The sequence below is a fragment of the Bombina bombina genome, chromosome 4 (genome assembly GCF_027579735.1).
Source record: "Bombina bombina isolate aBomBom1 chromosome 4, aBomBom1.pri, whole genome shotgun sequence".
Taxonomy (NCBI): Eukaryota; Metazoa; Chordata; class Amphibia; order Anura; family Bombinatoridae; genus Bombina; species Bombina bombina.
The window spans coordinates 336,528,133-336,549,844 of NC_069502.1; positions in this window are offsets into that span (position 1 = coordinate 336,528,133).

Sequence of the window (21,712 nt, forward strand, 5' to 3'; positions counted from 1 at the left end):
AACTTCAAGATGTTTATGGAAAAAAAGGACTCTTCCTGAGACCACAGGCCCTGAGCCTTCAGAAAACCCCAAACAGCTCCCTAGCTTGAAAGGCTGGTGTCTGTAGTCACAATCTCCCAGGAAGGTCTCAGAAAGCAAGTGCCCCGAGACAGATGTTCCTGTGACATCCACCACGAGAGAGATTCTCTTGTTAGGGGGTCCAGATTTATCCTCTGTGATAAATCCGAATGGTCTCCATTCCATTGACAGAGCATACAAAGCTGCAGCGGTCGCAGATGGAACAGAGCAAAAGGGATGATGTCCTTGGATGCTACCATCAGACCAATAACCTCCATGCATTGAGCCACTGAAGGACGAAAGGCAGACTGGAGAGAAAGGCAGGAAGCAAGAAGTTTAGATTTTCTGATCTCCGTTAGGAAAATCTTCATGGACAGGGAATCTATTATTGTCCCTAGGAAACACACTTTGGTAGAAGGAACTAGAGAACTCTTTTCCAAATCCACCTTCCACCCGTGGGAACTTAGAAAAGACAACAGCATCTTTGTATGAGATTGGGATAGTTGAAAAGATGACGCCTGAACCAAGATGTTGTCTAGATATGGTGCCACAGAAATTTACTGGGATCTGATCACTGCCAATAGCACCCCCAGAACCTTTGTGAATATTCTGGTAGACGTGGCCAGACTAAACAGAAGAGCAACAAACTGGAAATGCTTGTCCAGAAAGGCAAACCTCAGAAACTGGTGGTGTTCCCTGTGAATGGGAACATGAAGGTATGCGTCCTTCAGGTCCATGGTCGTCATAAACTTACCTTCATGTACCAAAGTAAGAATGGAACAAATAGTATCTATCTTGAAGGACAGAACCCTGAGGAATTTGTTGACACTTGAGGTCTAGGATGGGACGGAAAGTTCCCTCCTTTTTGGGAACCACAAATAGATTTGAATAGAATCCTTGACCTTGTTCCCTTAGAGGGACTGGAAGAATAACTCCCAGGGAGTATAGGTCCTTTACACAGTTTAAGAAGGCCTACTTATTTACTTGGTTTGATAGTCTTGACAGGAGAAATCTGCCCCTTGGAGGGCAAGACTTGAATCTCATTCTGTAACCCTGACATACTATGTCCACAGCCCATGGATCTAGGACATCGCGTATCCAGGCTTGATGAAAAAGAGAAAGCCTGCCCCCACTTGAATCTGGGCAGAACCTTTATGCTGACTTAGAGTCAGCAGAAGGCTTCTTGTTTTACTTTCCCTTGTTCTAGGGCTGGCTGGATTTCCAAGTGGATCTCAATTGGTCATGTTTGGAAGAGGACTTTTGTCCCTTAAAGGGATAGGAAAGTCAAAATTAAGCTTGCATGATTCAGATAGAGCATGTCATTTTAAGACACTTTTAAATTCACTTTTAAATTCATTTGTGTCTTGTGATTGGCTAAATAGATATTTTCAGCTTTCTGTCAGTAGTGCAATGCTGTCCCTTCCTCAATGGATAACAAGAGAATTAAGAAAATGTGATAATAGAATTAAATTGGAAAGTTGTTAAAAATTGTATGTTCTATCTGAATCATAAAAGAAAATTTTGGGGTTTACTATCCCTTTAAAGTTACAAAAGAAACAAAAAATAGAAGTCTGATGACCCCTAGGTCTATTCTTCTTGTCCTGAGGTAGGAAAGATCCCTTTCCACCCGTAATCTCTGAAATGATCTCCACCAGACCAGGTCCAAACAGAGTCTTTCCCTTATAAGGTAAAGCCAAAAGCTTGGCTTTAGAAGAGATGTTGGCAGACTAAGAAGTAATTGGAATGACGTTGTGGACTCTCCATGTCTTAGGAAATAAATATTTATTTTGGAGAGGAAGTGCTACGCTACAGAAACATAAAATCAAGCAATATAATATGAAATTAAATAAAAGTTTATTACTAGCAGTCTGCCAGCAATAATCATGGCGGTAGTCAGTAGAAGGTTAAAGGGACAGTATACTGTAAAATTGTTTTTCCCTTAGTGTGTTTCTGATTATTATTTTTTTACCAACTGCAGTGTATAAAAGAAGTATGAGAATTTGCTTTTTGAGGTTTGTGTATATGAAATAGCTGATTTTGTGTTTTGAAGCCTCAACCTAATAAAATGGGTTGAGCTTGTAGGTATAATCAGATCTCATTACCTTATCACATATACTGTACATGCTTCTTTATTTTAAATGTTTCCATAAACCAAAGACCAATACTTGGAGAGAACAATAGAAAATTATCATGTTATTACCATATCTCTTCTATACCCCACTGGGAGTGTAAATTGCTGGCTGTGTTTACACAGCTTATCTATAACTTGGACCTAAGGCCAGAAACTTTCAGAATAGGTGGGGATACCACAGGCTATTTCAAATGCCAATATAAGAGTAAAAGAAATACTTGTAAACAATTTAATACACTCCAGCAGGTAAATTGGATCATTGGGAACAAATTAAAGGGGAGAATGTTTTTGGAGTAAGCTGCCCCTTTAAAATATATTATTTTGTGATTGTGTGTGGGAAAGAATCAGGGATACACTACAGGAATATATTTAAAATAAAAAAGCCCTAAACTGCATACTTGCAGACAGTACCTAAGAAGGTAGTGACCAGTGGGGGGAGGAAGAGAGCTGTTTGGGAGGGATCAGGTAGAATAAGGAAGTGGGAGGGTAATCTGATCACTACAGCAAAAATTAACTTTACAAGCTGATTAACCCCTTCACTGCCTGAAAGTTCAAGTGTGGTTCGCAGCTGCATATAGCAGCCTTCTAATTGCCAATAAACAATGGCAAAGTCATGCATGTCTGCTATTTCTGAACATAGGGGGATCCCAGAGCTTTTTCAACTAGTTGTGTGTAAATTTCAGGGAGAAACCTGAAGTTTGCAAAAAAACAAAATTTATGCTTACCTGCTAAATTTATTTATTTCCGGATATGGTGAGTCCACAAAATCCTCAATTACTGTTGGGAATATCACTCCTGGCCAGCAGGAGGAGGCAAAGAGCACCACAGCAAAGCTGTTAAGTATCACTTCCCTTCCCACAAACCCCAGTCATTCGACCAAAGGGAAATTGAAAAATACAAAGGTGTAAAGGTGCCTGACGTTTAGTCAAAAATAACTGTCTTATAAAAAGGGTGGGGATGTGGACTCACCATATCCAGAAAGAAATAGATTTATCAGGTAAGCATAAATTTTATTTTCTTTCCTAAGATATGGTGAGTCCACGACGTCCTCAATTACTGTTGGTAACCAATACCAAGCTAGAGGACACAGATGACTAGGGAGGGAAAACAAGACAGGCAGACCTAAACAGAAGGAGCCTCAGTCGAGGCAACAGTATCCAATTTGTAAAACTTCATTGTTGAAGGCCCAAGAAGAGGAAAAAGCCTTCAAGGATGGAGCTGTAAAACTCTCAGGAGGCTGCTGACCAGCAGTCCCATAAGCAAAAAACAAAATATACTTCTCAACCATAAAGAAAGAGAAGTATCAGTAACCTTCTGATCCTACGTCTACCTGAAAATTAAACAAACATGGTAGAGAACTGGCGAAAATCCTAAGTCGACTGTAGGTAGAATTTCAGAGCACGGGGTACTGTGCCCCACTGAAAAGTGGCTTAATTAGTAACGGGAATGACAGAAAGAAGAAAGGTTGCTTAGTATCTAGTACCCTGAATAGGAATGTGCAATATGTATACTAAAAGCAAATGTTTAAGGAAATTTGGTTCGCTATTGGGCAGTAAGTTGAGAGAAAATATAAAAAAAATCGCCAAATAAGTCTTTGCAAGTTGCGTTGAACAAATACAGGGAGTGCAGAATTATTAGGCAAATTAGTATTTTGACCACATCATCCTCTTTATGCATGTTGTCTTACTCCAAGCTGTATAGGCTCGAAAGCCTACTACCAATTAAGCATATTAGGTGATGTGCATCTCTGTAATGAGAAGGGGTGTGGTCTAATGACATCAACACCCTATATCAGGTGTGCATAATTATTAGGCAACTTCCTTTCCTTTGGCAAAATGGGTCAAAAGAAGGACTTGACAGGCTCAGAAAAGTCAAAAATAGTGAGATATCTTGCAGAGGGATACAGCACTCTTAAAATTGCAAAGCTTCTGAAGCGTGATCATCGAACAATCAAGCGTTTAATTCAAAATAGTCAACAGGGTCGCAAGAAGCGTGTGGAAAAACCAAGGCGCAAAATAACTGCCCATGAACTGAGAAAAGTCAAGCGTGCAGCTGCCAAGATGCCACTTGCCACCAGTTTGGCCATATTTCAGAGCTGCAACATCACTGGAGTGCCCAAAAGCACAAGGTGTGCAATACTCAGAGACATGGCCAAGGTAAGAAAGGCTGAAAGACGACCACCACTGAACAAGACACACAAGCTGAAACGTCAAGACTGGGCCAAGAAATATCTCAAGACTGATTTTTCTAAGGTTTTATGGACTGATGAAATGAGAGTGAGTCTTGATGGGCCAGATGGATGGGCCCGTGGCTGGATTGGTAAAGGGCAGAGAGCTCCAGTCCGACTCAGACACCAGCAAGGTGGAGGTGGAGTACTGGTTTGGGCTGGTATCATCAAAGATGAGCTTGTGGGTCCTTTTCGGGTTGAGGATGGAGTCAAGCTCAACTCCCAGTCCTACTGCCAGTTTCTGGAAGACACCTTCTTCAAGCAGTGGTACAGGAAGAAGTCTGCATCCTTCAAGAAAAACATGATTTTCATGCAGGACAATGCTCCATCACACGCGTCCAAGTACTCCACAGCGTGGCTGGCAAGAAAGGGTATAAAAGAAGAAAATCTAATGACATGGCCTCCTTGTTCACCTGATCTGAACCCCATTGAAAACCTGTGGTTCATCATCAAATGTGAGATTTACAAGGAGGGAAAACAGTACACCTCTCTGAACAGTGTCTGGGAGGCTGTGGTTGCTGCTGCACGCAATGTTGATGGTGAACAGATCAAAACACTGACAGAATCCATGGATGGCAGGCTTTTGAGTGTCCTTGCAAAGAAAGGTGGCTATATTGGTCACTGATTTGTTTTTGTTTTGTTTTTGAATGTCAGAAATGTATATTTGTGAATGTTGAGATGTTATATTGGTTTCACTGGTAAAAATAAATAATTGAAATGGGTATATATTTGTTTTTTGTTAAGTTGCCTAATAATTATGCACAGTAATAGTCACCTGCACACACAGATATCCCCCTAAAATAGCTATAACTAAAAACAAACTAAAAACTACTTCCAAAACTATTCAGCTTTGATATTAATGAGTTTTTTGGGTTCATTGAGAACATGGTTGTTGTTCAATAATAAAATTAATCCTCAAAAATACAACTTGCCTAATAATTCTGCACTCCCTGTATATTCGTAAATATATTATAATAATAATAATTAGCGCTAGATGTATAAGCTATGAACAGGTGTGTTGGGTGAAAGATAGCGCTAAATTTTAGTGTATGCTAGAAAGATATATAAGAAATCCCCAAAAATGATAAAATGAATCATTAATATAAGAGATGATATTTCAAAATAATATTCAATTTAATTTCACAAACAATGTAAAACCATTCATAAAAACAGACATATAAAAATGCACCAAAGCGTAGTATCAAAATGATACTTTGGTCATACAATATAATACAACAGACAATCGCCTAGATTACGAGCTGTGCGTTAGGCTTAAAAAGCAGCGTTGGCTGGTCCTAACGCTGCTTTTTAATGACCGCTGGTATTACGAGTCTTGCAGGTACAGGTGTACCGCTCACTTTTTTGGCCAGACCTGTAAATACCGCAAATTCACTTACGTAAATTGCGTATCCTCTTTTTTCAATGAGACTTGCATAGCGCTGGTATTACGAGTCTGCCAAAAAGTGAGCGGTAGACCCTTTCCTGTCAAGACTGGTATTTTAAAGTCAGTAGTTAAGAGTTTTACACTACAACGCTGTAGCATAAAACTCTTAACTAAAGTGCTAAAAAGTATACTAACACCCATAAACTACCTATTAACCCCTAAACCGAGGCTCTCCTGCATTGCATCTTTTAACCCCTAATCTGCCAAACCGGACATCGCCGCCACTATAATAAATATATTAACCTCTAAACCGCCGCACTCCTGCATAGCAAACACTAGTTAAATATTATTAACCCCTAATCTGCCGTCCCTAAAATCACCGACACCTACCTACATTTATTAACCCCTAACCCCGCTGCCACTATATTAAAGTTATTAACCCCTAAATCTAAGTCTAACCCTAACACCCCCTAACTTAAATATAATTTAAATAAATCTAAATAAAAATAACTATCATTAACTAAATTATTCCTATATAAAACTAAATACTTACCTATAAAATAAACCCTAAGCTAGCTACAATATAACTAAGTTACATTGTATATAACTGACGGCTAGATTTAGAGTTCTGCGGCCAAAGGGGTGCATTAGCTACGCATGCTTTTTTTTCCCCGCACCTTTTAAATACCGCTGGTATTTAGAGTTCACAGAAGGGCTGCGTTAGGCTCCAAAAAGGGGAGCGTAGAGCATATTTAACGCCACTGCAACTCTCGATACCAGCGGTGCTTACGGACGCGGCCAGCTTCAAAAACGTGCTCGTGCACGATTCCCCCATAGGAAACAATGGGGCTGTTTGAGCTGAAAAAAAACCTAACACCTGCAAAAAAGCAGCGTTTAGCTCCTAACACAGCCCCATTGTTTCCTATGGGGAAACACTACCTAAGTCTGCACCTAACACCCTAACATGTACCCCGAGTCTAAACACCCCTAACCTTACACTTATTAACCCCTAATCTGCCGACCCCGCTATCGCTGACCCCTGCATATTATTATTAACCCCTAATCTGCCGCTCCGTACACCACCGCAACCTACGTTATCCCTATGTATGCCTAATCTGCTGCCCCTAACACCGCCGACCCCTATATTATATTTATTAACCCCTAATCTGCCACCCCCGCTATCGCTGACCCCTGCATATTATTATTAACCCCTAATCTGCCGCTCCGTACACCGCCGCAACCTACGTTATCCCTATGTACCCCTAATCTGCTGCCCCTAACACCGCCGACCCTATAATAAATGTATTAACCCCTAAAGCTAAGTCTAACCGTAACACTAAGACCCCCCTAAATTAAATATAATTTAAATCTAACAAAATAAATTAACTCTTATTAAATAAATTATTCCTATTTAAAGCTAAATACAACTAAGTTACAAAAAATAAAAAAATATTTACAAACATTAGAAAAATATTACAACAATTTTAAACTAATTACACCTACTCTAAGCCCCCTAATAAAATAACAAAGACCCCCAAAATAAAAAAATGCCCTACCCTATTCTAAATTTAAAATAGAAAAGCTCTTTTACCTTACCAGCCCTGAAAAGGGCCCTTTGCGGGGCATGCCCCAAAGAATTCAGCTCTTTTGCCTGTAAAAAAAAAAACATACAATACCCCCCCAACATTACAACCCACCACCCACATACCCCTAATCTAACCCAAACCCCCCATAAATAAACCTAACACTAAGCCCCTGAAGATCTCCCTACCTTGTCTTCACCACGCCGGGTTCACCGATCGATCCAGAAGAGTCTCTGATGTCTTGATCCAAGCCCAAGTGGGGGGCTGAAGATGTCCATGATCCGGCTGAAGTCTTCATCCAAGCGGGAGCTGAAGAGGTCCATGATCCGACTGAAGTCTTCTATCAAGCGGCATCTTCAATCTTCTTTCTTCCGGATCCATGTAGTTCATCCCGCCGACGCGGAACATCCATCTTCACCGACGACTTCCCGACGAATGACGGTTCCTTTAAGGGACGTCATCCAAGATGGCGTCCCTCGAATTCCGATTGGCTGACAGAATTCTATCAGCCAATCGGAATTAAGGTAGGAAAATTCTGATTGGCTGATGGAATCAGCCAATCAGTTTCAAGTTCAATCCGATTGGCTATTCCGATCAGCCAATCAGATTTTAGAATAGGGTAGGGCATTTTTTTATTTTGGGGGTCTTTGTTATTTTATTAGGGGGCTTAGAGTAGGTGTAATTAGTTTAAAATTGTTGTAATATTTTTCTAATGTTTGTAAATATTTTTTTATTTTTTTGTAACTTAGTTCTTTTTTATTTTTTGTACTTTAGTTAGTTTATTTCATTGTATTTATTTGTAGGTATTGTATTTAATTAATTTATTGATAGTGTAGTGTTAGGTTTAATTGTAGATAATTGTAGGTAGTTTATTTAATTTATTTATTGATAGTGTAGTGTTAGGTTTAATTGTAACTTAGGTTAGGATTTATTTTACAGGTAATTTTGTAATTATTTTAACTAGGTAGCTATTAAATAGTTATTAACTATTTAATAGCTATTATACTTGGTTAAAATAATTACAAAGTTGCCTGTAAAATAAATATTAATCCTAAAATAGCTACAATATAATTATAATTTATATTGTAGCTATATTAGGGTTTATTTTACAGGTAAGTATTTAGCTTTAAATAGGAATAATTTATTTAATAAGAGTTAATTTATTTCGTTAGATTTAAATTATATTTAAGTTAGGGGTGTGTTAGTGTTAGACTTAGCTTTAGGGGTTAATACATTTATTATAGTAGCGGTGTGGTCCGGTCGGCAGATTAGGGGTTAATAATTGTAGGTAGGTGGAGGCGACGTTGGGGGCAGCAGATTAGGGGTTAATAAATATAATATAGGGGTCGACTGTGTTAGGGGCAGCAGATTAGGGGTACATAGGTATAATGTAGGTTGCGGCGGTGTACGGAGCGGCAGATTAGGGGTTAAAAAAAATATGCAGGTGTCAGTGATAGCGGGGGCGGCAGATTAGGGGTTAATAAATATTATGTAGGTGTCGGCGATGTTAGGGGCAGCAGATTAGGGGTACATAGGGATAATGTAGGTGGCGGCGGGGTGCGGTCGGCAGATTAGGGGTTAAAATTTTTTAATAGGGTGGCGGCGATGTGGGGGGGCCTCGGTTTAGGGGTACATAGGTAGTTTATAGGTGTTAGTGTACTTTAGAGCACAGTAGTTAAGAGCTTTATGAACCGGCGTTAGCCAAGAAAGCTCTTAACTCCTGTTTTTTTTCTGCGGCTGGAGTTTTGCCGTTAGATTTCTAACGCTCACTTCAGCCACGACTCTAAATACCGGCGTTAGAAAGATCCCATTGAAAAGATAGGATATGCAATTGACGTAAGGGGATCTGCAGTATGGAAAAGTTGCGGCTGGAAAGTGAGCATTAGACCCTTTCCTGACGGACTCTAAATACCAGCGGTAGCCCAAAACCAGCGTTAGGAGCCTCTAACGCTGGTTTTGACGGCTAACGCCAAACTCTAAATCTAGCTGTGTGTTTGTTGTTCAAAAATTAGTAATGTGTAATAAAGGGATTAGCTATATTTTCCCAAACACATTTTCTGGGGTTGACTGTCCCTTTAACATATAATATCTAACACATCCCTTTTTTCCGAATGCATCTCCTAGCATTAATTTTCAGTTAAAGGGACATGAAACACAATAATCCAAAGATTTTCATTTATTGTTACAATATCAAATTGCAATGTCGTACATAATCGTGTAACCTTAAAATATTGTTTTCATGTCTACTTAAAACATGCTGCTTGCTAAATAGTTTAGTTATAAATCCTCTGCTTCTAATGAAATATCTCCTTATTTTCTATAATGTATTCTATTTCATATATCACAGTATTTCGTTATCTAGCGTGACATTCCTAGATAGCAATATAGACACATACAAGTTACTAAAATATAAATACGTTTCTTATTGATATGCCAAGCTATCAACTGAGTCCTTGTATTGGCTGAGGTTTTTCCTCGATCTCGGATGCGCCATGTATTGGCTGACGTTTTTTACGTGATCAAGGATGCGCTTTTTATTGGATGGCGTATTTACGCGATCAAAGATGCGCCTTTAATTGGATGGCGTATTTACGCAATCAAGGATGCGCCTTTTATTGGATGGCGTATTTACGTGATCAAGGACGCGCCTTTTTTTGTATGGCGTATTTACGCGATCAAGGATGCGCCTTTTATTGGATGGTGTATTTACACGATCAAGGATGCGCCTTTTATTGGATGGCGTATTTACGCGATCAAGGATGCGCCTTTTATTGGATGGCGTATTTACGCGATCAAGGATGCGCCTTTTATTGGATGGCGTTTTTACGCGATCAAGGATGCGCCTTTTATTGGATGGCGTTTTTACGCGATCAAGGATGCGCTATGTTAATTAAGACGTCACATGCAAAGGTGTAAAAAGCGTCTGACTGTATTACGTAGTCCCGCAATATTCGATTTTGCACGTAACACACGTTTGTGAATGAGAAGACAAGTTTAAAACCATGGCGAGTATGGATTGTGTGAATCATGTAACATTGTTGACCCATAGCTGATAAAGAACACAACATTCTCTTTTGATGGATGTCTGGTTGAATAAATGAATGAAAGCAAAAGGTTTTCATGCATAAGATATTTCGAGGCAAGTGCAAATCCCTAAATATAGTCCATCTTGTTTAATATGTTTGTCAACAATATGTTCCTTTTTATGAAAAATGACTGTGTTGTGTTTAATTTTCAACATATCGAATTCATAAATATGCGCTATTGTATTAGAATCAAGTAATCAATATGCATTTATCTTTATCATATGCTAAATATATGAGATGCCGACTTCTTCTAAATGTTATTTCGTCGTATATTTTATTAAAGGGTCATTATGCACTCACAATAAAAACCAAATATGTTTTTTTTTTCTCTAGTTATATAGTCCATTGTTTACCAAATACATGTTGACTTTTGCTTATGTTCAAATAACATTTAATTAATTTTCAGACTCCTCGCCAAGCCTCAAAGTTTGATGTGATTACCATCTCCAGCTTGCTCCTATTTGTGTAAAGAGTCTTTTCATATGCTAATGAAGGGGTATTGTCTTATTTTACACTTGGAATGGGCTTTACAGCTATCTTTTCAATATAGATAAACCGATTTTCTTTGAAAGTGTTTAAAGCTTTTTCATATTGATTTTGATATCAGTATATGTTAATCTTGTGGTTTCTAGTAGTGTCTATTACATGCAGTTCTCTTAAAAAGATTGTATACTGTCCCTTTAATGCAAATGTTGATTGTTGTATCATGTATGAGTTCCACATTGGTCAATCTCCAAATATATTATTGTGAGCATATATTTGTTTATTCACTCCTAAAAGGACTTTAAACCATATTCCTTGTTAAAACAAATGTCTTTCTAAAATAATTCAAACACAATAATGTCTCTTTAAGAAAATAGACTTTATTTAACACGTCAATAGAAATCTTATTCCAATATTTCTTGTTTGAACAAGTACATGTAGATATACCAACAATCACCAAATATTAGTATATGTTAGCATATGTAATTTTTTAAAGGGACAGTCTAGAAAACAAATAATGATTTGCATTATTAAAAAAAGCAATTTTTGAAATAAAAATGATATCAAACGTTTCTCACCAATTAATCATTTTTCTCAGGTTATTCTTATTTGCTAGCTAAACCTATGAGGTTTGTGTGCTCATTTCTTAGAGCTTGAAGAGTGCATGTAATCAGAATGCAATTTGACCACTAGAGGGCATTTTGATAGCATTTGGATATTGAAAACCTTGAGCTCATACAGCATATTTACCCTGTATTGATCATTGATTGTCTAAAATGTTGTTATGTCAGAACAACAAATAAGTGGTCAGTTTTCATAGGCATAGATACAAGGGTAAGCACATAAGTCACACGTATTTCTCCATGTTTTTGTTTCCAACTTGATAATGCATAATACAGTGTTTTCTTTGTAAACAATAATGTTCTGACTGTCCCTTTAAGATGTGTTATTGTCATTCAAACAGTAATATGCCATCATGTATAATTGTAATGGTCATTTTGTTTGAGATTAGGGAAACAGTTTGGACATTACATCACAGAAACCAATCAATATCATGAACAAGGATAGGTATGTGATGATGTGGTGTCCACAAACTTATAACCCACACTCTGCAAACAATCTGCCTCCATGGACCCAGTCCCATAGAAGCAGATTATATACAGAGTGTGGTCCACAAGTGTATGAAAACCACATCATCACATACCTATCCATTACACATTAAATAAATACAAAACAAACATATCTCCAAAAATACTTCCTTCCTCTTCCTTCCCCTCTTCCCACGAGGCTGAGGCTCTGGGAGGGGCAACTGCCCCCTCTGAGGAGTTCTCATCGGAGACGTTGTGGGAAGAGTGGAAGGAGGAGTACTGGGATGACCAAGGTGAGGAGATGGAGGAGATGGCCCAGGAGGAGATGGGACAGGAGGAGATGGGCCAGCAGCAGATGGCCCAGCATACGCCTCCCGGAAGAAATTGAACATAGCTTCTTGTAGCTGGAAACTCCGGTTTTGTCCTTGTTCTATTCTTGTAAGGATCTCTATAATTTGTGTTTGTCCTTCTCTAATGCCACAAAGGTCTTCAGTAATCCGAGTTCTCCCTTGGATATTTTCCATCCGGGAGGTACGCATCTGTTCAATGTAGTCGACTAACACCCGCACCTCGGCTATCTCCTCCTGTTGTGCACTGCGGCCTGCCCGTGCACGGCGGCCTGCTGGTGCTTCCTCTGCTTCAGGGGGGCCTCTTCATCTGCTTCAGTGAGGGCCTCTGCTTCTTTTGCGGTGGGGGCCTCTTCTCTCTGAGGTGGCGATTCATCCCCACCACTCTCATACCGGGGAAAAAGAGGAGCCTGTAGTTGGTGTGCTGCCTCCTCCCCAGACTCAGTATATTGCAAAAAGAAAGAAATGTATATATTAGCATATTTCCAAATAAAGATGTAAATGCTTTTGCTTACAATAGAATTACAAATGCAGCCTCATTAATCCACTTTGAAATCTAACAATCAATACGATTTCCGCATTTTCCAAACTGTGTTTGTGATATCTCTCTGGTCAATCTGAATGTTTTTGCGTTTGTTTTCAGTCTGTTTAAATGTACACCTAACCTATAGCCTAGATACTAATGTAATTGCAAAGTAATTGTGAATGTGTTTACGTAATAATGTGTTAAACAGCGTAATAGCATTAACTGAGCTTACCGTCAGATGAGAGTGGCAGGTTCCCGGTATCGATTCCTCCGATCCAGACTATGGCCACCTTGGAGATGCTGGGACGCAACATTTCCTCCCATCGGGAGTACTCAACAATCAGTGCAGGCCTGTCACCGGTCCCTGTGGCATGTTGGTACTCCCTGGTTATTTTCTTTTTCAGCTCCATCTTGCAGTCCCGGTAACGATGTTTAATAGAGTCCATATCTCTGTTACGGCCCCCCACTGCATTAACTGCATCCCTTATCTCCCGCCAGAGCTTCCTCTTGTCACTCGGGGTGGTCTTCTGAGCCTGCAGCCTCTTATACCTGCCCATATAGGCTTCTCTTCCATAGTAAACCTCGCCTCCCTAGTCGCCTTGGCCTTCCCCTGTGATGATGCCCTCTGTTTCCCTGACTGTGAAGCCCTACTCTGTCCGCCACTGGGCCCAGCCACTTGTTCATCTTGAACCAAGTGGCTGGGTCCACCCACCGCTTCCACCCCCGCTTCCACCCCCGCTTCCTGCCCCCCCTTCCTGTCCTGTTCCTCTCCCCCCCTCTCTCTCTCCTCCCCCTCTACCTCTCCCCTGACTAATCTCCTGCCTGCCCTCCTCTTCCATCTCTTCCCTAAACTAAACCCCAACTACTCCATCAAAAAGTGAGTGTGCCCAAATGAAAGGGGGTCAAAATAAAGAACTAAAAAGACCAAAAAAGTGCTGAAAGTGTGAAAGGGATATAAATAAAAGAGGGTAAGGAGTATTTAATTAACCAAAATGTATAAGAAGACTAAAAGGAGGATATGTAAACTAAATGTAACTAGGGGATGGGGATGGGATTAGAGGGAATCGGGTATGGGAATAGAGGAAATGGGATGAAAGGGAATGGGACTACAGGGAATGGGGTATGGAGTGTAGTATGACAGGGTATGGGGTATGGAGTGTATGTAGTGTTATTGATAAGTGTATGTATGTATTGAATGTGTTTGCGTGTAAATGTGTTAAGTATACAGAAAAAGCACTCGCACACTCACCCAAACCAACTGTTGCTCACTAACTCTCTCTTACTAACTCACGCTCCCACTAACTCACGCTCCCACTAACTCACGCTCCCACTAACTCACACTACCACTAACTAACACTACCACTAACTCACTCTCTCACACTAACACTAACTCGCACTAACTCTCACAATAACTCAGTAAATCTCCAATCTCCAAAAACCCACCAGCAACACAGTCAAAGAAGCCATGCTTGTGTGGTGCTTATATACCCTGTGTAAATGTTTAATGATGTACCGGTTTGCATTGTAAATTGTGTTCAGGTGTGCTTTGTTAGTAATTAGTATGCGTGCAATGTGTATTAGTTGTGTGAATTTGCGCATGCTCATTTCGAGTTAGTATTTGTGAAATGTGTAGAATGCGATGATGTCATAGTGCTCGTTTTCTATAACATTGTCCCATAGTATTATGTGTTAATGTTAATTTTCGATGGTGTCGTATTTGTGAAGTGTTGTATATGTATGTTTGTCCTAATATTTCTTAATGTTGAATGCAAGTATTTTGCTTGTGTATCAGTGTGCATTTAGTTTTCCTTTTTGTTATTTTCCGTATTTCCGTATCGTAAAGTATATGCGTATTCCCTTTATTTTTTATATTTTTTTGTTTTTCCCCGCTTGTGAACATGTAATACGTGTGCGCTTTGTTTTGTGATTGTTGTTCTGACATTTGCAGTGTGTTATTGCTGTGCATTATGTGGTATACGTCATATGACCGAGCAGTGTGTATTTCTCGCGAGATCGAGTGTTAGGTGAAAAAAGCGTGTTTGTTTGATTTTCCATTGATCTCTATGGGAGACTGTCTAACGCGGGCGTGATTCCGCGTCTGAAATATACGCGTTAGGAGTAGCGTTAGAAGGTGGATTATAAACTTTAAATACCAGCGTTAAAAAACTCTGCGTTAGAAATAAACCACCCGTAGCTAACGCACCACCTCAAACGCAAGACTCTAAATCTAGGCGTGTGTTTCCTTTTTGAGCTGAAGTTTCGATCCGACCATGCAGACCTCAGGCGGCGTCACCGTGGGCAGTCTCTATCTTTTGCGATCGTGCCGCTATTTATATCCCCATCTACACCAAAAAGGCAAATTTACATAAATGATTAGCATCAACACGGCTAGAGAAATATAATATATAGCGGTGCATGATTATGCAAAAAATGGGGAAAAGAATGTTAAAAATGTATATGATAATATATATATATATATATATATATATATATATATATATATATATATATATATATATATACATACACATGTGTAATAAATAATATGGGTTTATTTGAAATTTGACAATCAGGAGATCAATATGTAATTGTTTTTTTTAAAAAAAAGAAAGAAGATTTTTTTGCGATTCCTTAGAAAAAAACACAAATATTAATTATATTTTTTGTATATATAATATATAAAAACGGATGGTGTATTTAAAAATAAGGGATAGGATATTAGCAGGTTCAACCCCATTTTACAACTCCTATATGACAAGCACATATCACAACTCCTATATAACAATAATAAAGGAAGCATGATAAATGAACATAATGAATTAATACTATATGATAAATAGACAAATAGAGTAATGATGACTGCACCAAACATGTCATTTAATTACCCAGAAAGTGTGTAAAAATGATTGAGTAGTGAGTGTATCTCAAAACTGGGGAAAGAAAAATATAGATCATAGGTGTATTTAAAGTGCATAAAGGATCAAATTAGTGGCTGGCAAAAACCTTAGTCAGTAAGGAAACAGTTAATATCGAACTCTCTCCTTAGGACACTCCAACCTAATGGCCTTAATATAGAGTTCGATATTAACTGTTTCCTTACTGACTAAGGTTTTTGCCCACCACTAATTTGATCCTTTATGCACTTTAAATGTCTATTTATTTATCATATAGTATTAATTCATTATGTCGATTTATCATGCTTCCTTTATTATTGTCACATTGTTTTATAGGAGTTATGATATGTGCTTGTCATGTAGGAGTTGTAAAATGGGGTTGAACCTGCTAATATCCTATCCCTTATTTTTAAATACACCATCCATTTTTATATATTATATATACAAAAAATATAATTAATATTTGTTTTTTTCTAAGGATTCACAAAAAAATCTTCTTTCTTTTAAAAAACAAAAAAACAATTACATATTGATCGCCTGATTGTCAAATTTTAAATAAATCCATATTATCTGTTACACACACATATACATTCTTTTCCCCATTTTTTGCATAATCATTGCATTTTGATATATATTATATTTTCTGTAGCCGTGTTGATGCCAATCATGTATGCAAATTTGCCTTTTTGGTGTAGATGGGGATATAAATAGTGGCACGGTCACATTTCAAATTAGAGTTTGAAAAAGGCCTTCCCAAGGCTGAAACGCGTTACTCTTTGTGCTTGCTGTATCCAGGATTCCATAGCCTTGCTGAAATTTGAATTCTGTGAGGCGCCAAGTCTCCCAAGAAACTGCTTCAGTTTTACGCTGTAATACTTTAAGACTTACACTGCAGACGCTGAAAGGTGTCCGCTTTCGTTTTTCACTTTTCAAAAGTGAGACTGCCCACGGTGAAGCCGCCTGAGGTTTGCATGGTCGGATCGAAACTTCAGCTCGAAAGGAAACACAGCTATCGGAGACCAGGTCACAACAGCCGTTGTAAGTAAGACTTGTCACCTTTTGTTGTGGTTCCGTTTGTGCTTCTCATTGGAATCTCCTTGTATTCCAGCGTTCCTGGCTTTCTCCATACTCTGTAAAGAATACCTGAAAGACTCTTTTTTCGCATCTTTCCTTGGATCAATTTTTATTGGGGTTTGTTATGTATTTTTAATCACATTCTGCTAGATTACGAGTCTTGCGTTAGCCTTAAAAAGCAGCGTTGAGAGGTCCCAACACTGCTTTTTAACACCCGCTGGTATTATGAGTCTGGCAGGTACAGGTGTACCACTCACTTTTTTTCTGCGACTCGAGCATACCGCAAATCCACTTACGTCAATTGCGTATCCTATCTTTTTAATGGAATTTGACTAACGCTGGTATTACGAGTCTTGGAAAAAGTGAGCAGTACACCCTCTCCTGTCAAGACTCCTACCGCATTTAAAAGTCGGTAGTTAAGAGTTTTATGGGCTAACGCCGTAACATAAAACTCTTAACTAAAGTGCTAAAAAGTACACTAACACCCATAAACTACCTATTAACCCCTAAACCAAGCCCCCCCACATCGCAAACACTTAAATACATTTTTTAACCCCTAATCTGCCGGCCAGACATCGCCGCCACTTCAATAAATATATTAACCCCTAAACGGCCGCACTCCCGCCTCGCAAACATTAGTTACATTTTATTAACCCTTAATCTGCCGTCCCTAACATCGCGACACCTACCTACATTTATTAACCCCTAATCTGCCGCCCCCAATGTCGCCGCAACTATATTAAATTTATTAACCCCAAAATCTAAGTCTAACCCTAACCCTAACACGCCCCTAACTTAAATATAATTTAAATAAATCGAAATAAAATTACTACATTATTCCTATTTAATAAATACTAAATACTTACCTGTAAAATAAACCCTAAGCTAGCTACAATATAACTAATAGTTACATTGTACCTAGCTTAGGGTTTATTTTTATTTTACAGGCAAGTTTGTATTTATTTTAACTAGGTACAATAGTTATTAATTATTTAATAACTACCTAGTTAAAATAAGTATACATTTACCTGTAAAATAAACCCTAACCTAAGTTACAATTACACCTAACACTACACTATAATTAAATTAATTACCTAAACTAAATACAATTAATTACAATTAAATTAAATAAACTAAAGTACAAAACCCCCCACTAAAGGGGGCGGAGACAGCAGCCGTGCTGTAAGGACATGCAGACATTGAGCTCTCTTGCATAAAAACCCAAATCAAGGTTTTTATTTATATGTTGGTCCTGCAAGATCTAGCCTTAACATAGAGAATTATACCCAATACTCGGATACCATCTTTGGGGGCTTGAATTTACCCAATTCTATTATTTTGGAGAGACTTGATCCATATTGACCCGCCGGGCTGGTCGCACACCAACTTGCCGCCTATACTGCTGAGACTGCGGCTGCCTGTGTTCTGGAGGGTTGGGGCTCCACTCCAGAACGAACACATATCGGCTCAACTTTACTGGGCTTAGCTCAGGGGACCCTTGTACTGTCGAGAGGGTCCGGTGAAGGTACATGAAGACCTCCTCCTACTAAACCCAATCCAGGGAGCTACCTGCGGCTGATCCTGTGAGCTCCTGTTTGAGTGCCGCGGCTGCGGCAGTTCCTGGTCTCCGGAGGGTCTGGCTCCACTCATTGGATGCTGGCTGGGCCTCTCTGATCGCCCCCGACTACTGGGGCGGGAGCCCGAAAGTGAGAAATTACCGCCATCAGAGAAGTAGGAGACCGGGCAGGACAAGCCTACACAATCCCCTGTTGCGCCGCTCGGAAGTGAGGGCGCGAAATTCAGCCATCTTGGGCCTAGGTGCTGCGTTCGGACAGCCTTCAGAGTGCCGGATAGCTGAGGTGCGGTAAGTTGTCCGCTTGCCCTAAACCACCACCTCAGGCCCTTTTTCACACACACTGCTAGCCTGTGCGGCCTATTTGAGGAAAGGAGAGCTGCAGAGTGAGCTGAGGCCAGCGAGGGTTCCCCCTGGTCCCGGAGAAGGCCGCATCCACGTGGGAAACTCAGGTACTGGCTTACCACAGTTGTTTTTTTTTTCCCACACACAAAGTTCTCTACTGCCAGTACAATATCTTGCCAGTACACTAGTGCAGGGGTCATAATTTCTGAGACACACTATATCTGACTTCAGCTTGGGGTCCCCCCCATCCCCCCAACCACACTGATTACCCCTAGCAGCATAGACAGCAGATAACCTGGTGATTCTGCCTGGAATATTTAGAGACAAAAAGATAATCCCCTAAGAAGTGGGGAAGGCATTGCACTTAAGTGACTTAACTACAACACAGTTCCGAGGCAAAGATTACAGAGGGATCACAGGTTTGCAGGGGGTACTGGACACTTGGATAGAGGGCCCTGCAACAAAGTGTGGAATAATACCGTTATGCTATTTTTGCTTTAAGGGCTCTAAAGGCTTTATTATTACCAGCGAGGACCTGTGGTGCTTACCTAGCCCTATTCTATACTGCGGGCCCTGGGTTTATGCCATCCTGCTCAGGGTGAGGGGGACCCCCACGCATAATAAACTAAGGAACTTGCTGGATTTAATGCTCGGGAACTTTTTGGTTTGGGAAACTCTCTGTGTTTAAAGCTGCTGCGTCAGCATAATTTTCTTTGAGTTCTGAGCTCAGAGTGGAGTGTCATTTTAATTCTCTCTTGCAAAGTGCTTAACTAATTAAAGCTGCTGCGTCAGCATAATTTCTCTGAGCTTGGGCTCTGAGTGGAGTGTAATGTTAGTTCACTCTCTGTGCTTAACTAATATCTTTTGATTCCCCACACAGGTTCCATGACACTATAACGTAAATAAGTACTACTGAGTTGAGTGTAACTTTAAGAATATGCCTAAAGTATTTCTATTATTGTAGCTTTATATTGATTAGTCTGCTGCATGTCATATTGTGTGTTTAGGGCCTGAGTTATTGTGTTATAAGCATCATTGAATTGAACTGAGATACATTTACATTTATAACAAAAGCCTTATTTTCAGGTATTAAGAGCGCCCTCTCCTCCCTTTCCCGCCAGACTATCGCTGGCGGGTCATATCCCTCCTCCTTTTCCCCACATCGTCCTATGGTGACAACTTCCCCAGGAGAGGGCAGCATAAGGGCACAAAGGCCCTGCAACATGGGGCTTCTAGCCTAAAGTTAAGATCTGCATAAAAATAGCTCTTCTTGGCATACTGCTTACTTCTGTATATCCTAAGTAAGTCCGACTACATTATGTCAGTCTAAAAGGGCCCTTGACGCCCCCCCTCTGCTAGCACACCCTAGACAGATAAGATAGCATCTATTTAACAAGCACTGTGGTGTCCAGCATCCACCAAGAGGGCCACAGCCATCATGTCACAGCAAGCGAAGAAAAAACAAAAAAGCAATTTTATGGCCCAAGAAAACTGTGATGGACCATTTCCATCCGCGGGGACAGAGAGAACCCGCCAGATCGGAGGACGAGCAATCTAACGCTTCAGATATGCTAGATGAACACATTGAGAGCAGGTTCTCCACCTCCAACACCCCAGGCAGATACAAGGGGGACGCCCCGAGCTTGCCGCTGGAATCCATCCAGCGCATGTTCGAGAACCAGAACCAGACCCTCACTAGACGGTTTGATAAGCTGGAGAGATCGCTTGAGGATCTGAGACGTGATATCTCATCCATCAGTGAAAGAACCGATACCCTCGAAAGGAAGCAGTAAGATCTCATGGTGGACCCCGCTAACTGGGTGAGCCAAACGCAAAGCCTGACAGATCAAGTGTCCTCCTTGGATGCGAAAGTGGCAGACCTGGAGGACAGATCCAGGCAAAATAATGTGAGACTCAGGGGTATCCCGGAGTCGGTACTCCCGCAAGACTTGGAAGACTATGCTCATCGCCTTTTTCAGTCAATTCTTGGGCCCGCTGCTGGAGATGTAAACAGAATTGACCGAATCCATCGTACGGCGAGACCCAGAAACCTGCCTCCTGGTAAACCTAGAGTTACTATAGCCCGTTTACATTATTACTCATACAAGGACAAATTGATGAGAGCAATGTTGCGCTCCCCGCAGCTAAATGGGCAATTTAGAGAGGTCTCTCTGTTCCCTGATCTGTCCTCCTACACCTTGGCTCAACGGAGATGTTTTGCGGAGGTCACCAGAGTCCTAAGGAGTAACCAAATCCGATATAGATGGGGCTTCCCAACTAAGCTCATAGTTACTAAAGATGGAACCCAGCATATCATCCTGACTCCCCAACAGGGGCAGGAGCTCATTTGGACATGGCAGTTGCCACAGCAAGATAGGTCTCCATCGGCCTCCCCGGGGAGGCCTCCTATAGATCAGAATCTACCAGCACGCCCACGCAGAAGGAGCCCAGATCTGAGAGTAAATGCCCAGGAATGGAATCCGGGAAGCCCATAATCCTGTGAATGACTTTCTACATATCTAGGCCTGACTTACTTTTCACTCCTCAGGTGGAACCCTATCACAATTAAACTACCTGCACTCCCAAGAGGGGTCTAGGAGTTTTTTAATATACTTTAGGGCCTAAAACCATTTTTACTTTCTTTTCAATCTTTTCAAGCCCTGATGTAAGGTCTGCTTATGCTTAATCACTCTGTGTTCAATGTGAGACACAACAGTAGGTCTCGCTTATGCAAAGATTTTAAGTAGACGCACAGTAGTTGAATGTCATTAACATCCCTGAATACTTTACTGGTTCATAAATAATGGTGTTTACTCTGTCAAAAGGGATTCAAAAGTTGCTATTTATGTCTTTTTATTCTAGTTTGTTTAAGGCCTATAGAGGCTATGTTTGGCCACTATTTTCCTTACATTTA